Here is a 2,683-nt window from a genome sequence, read left to right as displayed (position 1 = left end):
GGCATTAAGGGTGAGATAATTAAATGTTTGACCAAATATAGCAGGCTAATTTTTAAGCTGATAATTTTGTATGGCCTGCGAATGATGCTATAAATATCCAAATGGCCCTGGGCAGGAAAAAAGTCCCACCCTGCCCGAGTAAGTGCTGGAGCCAGGATTTGAACCGAGTCTGTCATGACCTGTTTTCTATGTTGTCTGTCCTCTGGGTTATTCCGTCTCCCCGAGTGCTCTCTATTCCCCAAACAGCAGTCCTACCCTATATTACAAACCAAAGTCTCCTCACTACCCTTTTCAACAAAATGTCTCTGGGTGACCAGAGCAGGGGCCCAGAGACCCACAATTGAATTCCTCGGCCCCGCAGCCCTGAGAACCACTTGTAAAGGGGGCTGTGGAAGGAGGAAGAGTGATCTTGTTAATAAGTTCTCAGCATCGTGGAGGAGAGAAACCTGCCTGGGGGCTCCTGACCCTGCCAAATTGCCTCTTCAATCTTGGCCATTTTTTAAGTCTAACTCAAAAATTCAATTATCAGAATTACTCATCCAGTCTCCTGAGAAGCCCAGGACTCTGCCTTCGGGGCCAGATGTGTTTGCCTCTTGCCACAGCTGGGGCCTTCCCAACTCACTCTGCAGGTGTCAGGTGGGGTAGGGTGGGCCTGGGCGGGTCCAGAGATGTGGGATCTCGCCGGGGCTCCTAGTAGAACCCAGTCTCATTTCCTCTGCAAGATTATGATGTGGAAAGAAAAAGATGGCTAACTCTGACCCCAGACATTGGCCAAATCCCTGGGGTTTTCTTGTTCATTCATCTCCGTGAAGGTTCTGCCTCCAGTCAGCAGCTTACACTGAAGTCATCCCTGACACCTCTTTCTCCCTCACCCTCTGTGTCCCGGCCACAGTCACAGCTGTTCTATCCACTTTGTCTCCCAAGGCCATTGCTTCATTTATCTTCATCCCCACCTTGGTCCAGGTCTCTCACCTGAACCACTAGCTATAATGGCTTCCTAGTTGGCCTCCCCACTTCCACCCCTACCCTCTTCAGTATCCCCAAACCACAGCTAGAGTGATTCTTTAAAATGCAAAGCTGATCGTGTAATCTCTTTGGTTTAAATGCTGACTGCTTCCCATTGCACTTAGGGTGACGTACAGGTAGTGTGCTGAGTTCTGCCCATTCCTTCATTTCCTCCAGTGGCCTGCCCTCTCCAGCCTCAGGGCTTTCCTTCTGGCCACAGGGCCTTTGCACATGCTTCCCTGCCTTGCATCTTCCCATGCACTTCCCCGGCCTCCCTTGCTTCTCTTGTTGGTTGGCTCCTGTTTATGCCTCGGAGAAGTCTTCTGAATCAGGAGCCCCTGTTGTACAGTGATGTCCTCACCGGCACTTGGCCACCGTGTGACTTTCTTTGGTTATGCCTCTTCCCATCACTAGCTGGCAGGTCTGTGAGGCCACATGCCCGGTGTGATTTGCTCACCACTCCAGCCCTGGTGTCAGCCTCAGAGCAGCAAATACATTTACTCACCAAACATTCTTGAGCTGCTCTCACCTCCTTCTGGAAGAACTCACACTGGGGAGGGGTGGGGGGAGAAGGGGAGCACAGGTAGTAACTCCAATAGGGAAGACTTGTTTCCGAGCCAGCAGTCTGTAACATCACGTGCAATCACGTGACAGCCCTGTGGGGGAGATGCTCTTTTCAGATGGGAGACTTGGGTGACGAGGCTGTGGAGGAGATGCTGCTCTTTTCAGATGGGACACTGGGGTGCAGAGTAAGCTGCCCAAGATCGGGCCAGTGCCCATCCCAGTGCTTTGGCGAGCACAGTTGGAGATGGTGAGTGCTGAGCGAGCTCAGGGCTGGGACGCAGTCTGCACCCCAGTGCCACTTCTACTGGCAGCCTGCCCAAGCTTTCCACCACTAGATCCAAAAGCCCAGGCCTGTCCCTGGCTTGGCCAGTCTCTGCCACTCTCGAGGCATCAGCCTCTCCATCGTCCATAAGAGACAAGCAGCTGGAGCTGCCTCTAGCTGACTCCTCGCAGGTCTCTGTCTCCCAGGACCCTTTCAGCTCTGGATTTGACCCCGTCCTCGTCCTTGGGGAAGCCCTGCCCCCACCTGGCCCCAGAGGGCAGCACTGGGCACGGTGAGCCCCTTATCTGCTTGATGACAAAGTTAATAAAGTTTCAGTGGTTACCAACCACCTTTCCACACAAATACGTAATCATGTCATTCTTAACAGGCATGCACATGAGAGCTTAATTACAGGTTTTCAGGGTTAAAAGATCCTTTGTTTGTATTAATGCTCCTTCTTCCAAACAGAACAGCGTGTGGTCCCCGCTCAGTGGTGGCACTGGCGGGCTGTGACAGCAGACGGTGAAGAAGGAGGTCAGGGCCACCCTGGCTTCTCCAAACGACATTGGGGTCAGGGGTCACAGACAGGGTGACCAGGCTACAAGGCTCCCTGGTGGTGGAAGCCAGTGGCTGGAGCCCAATGTGTGTGTGTGTGTGAGAGAGAGACAGAGACAGACAGACATGGTGGGGGTGGGCACTCAGCATACAAAGTGGCGGAGAGATAATCCAGTTTTATCAAGTTCAACATCTTCCTGCACCCGCCCTGCAGTGACCTGGTGACCGGGCTGCCCACCGCTCTCATCCGAGACAGGACAGTGGTCCCAGCCACTGTGCGGAGAGGGTCTGTATTGC

The sequence above is a fragment of the Myotis lucifugus genome, unplaced genomic scaffold (genome assembly GCF_000147115.1).
Source record: "Myotis lucifugus unplaced genomic scaffold, Myoluc2.0 scaffold_87, whole genome shotgun sequence".
NCBI lineage: Eukaryota > Metazoa > Chordata > Mammalia > Chiroptera > Vespertilionidae > Myotis > Myotis lucifugus.
This window is presented reverse-complemented; position numbering follows the sequence as displayed.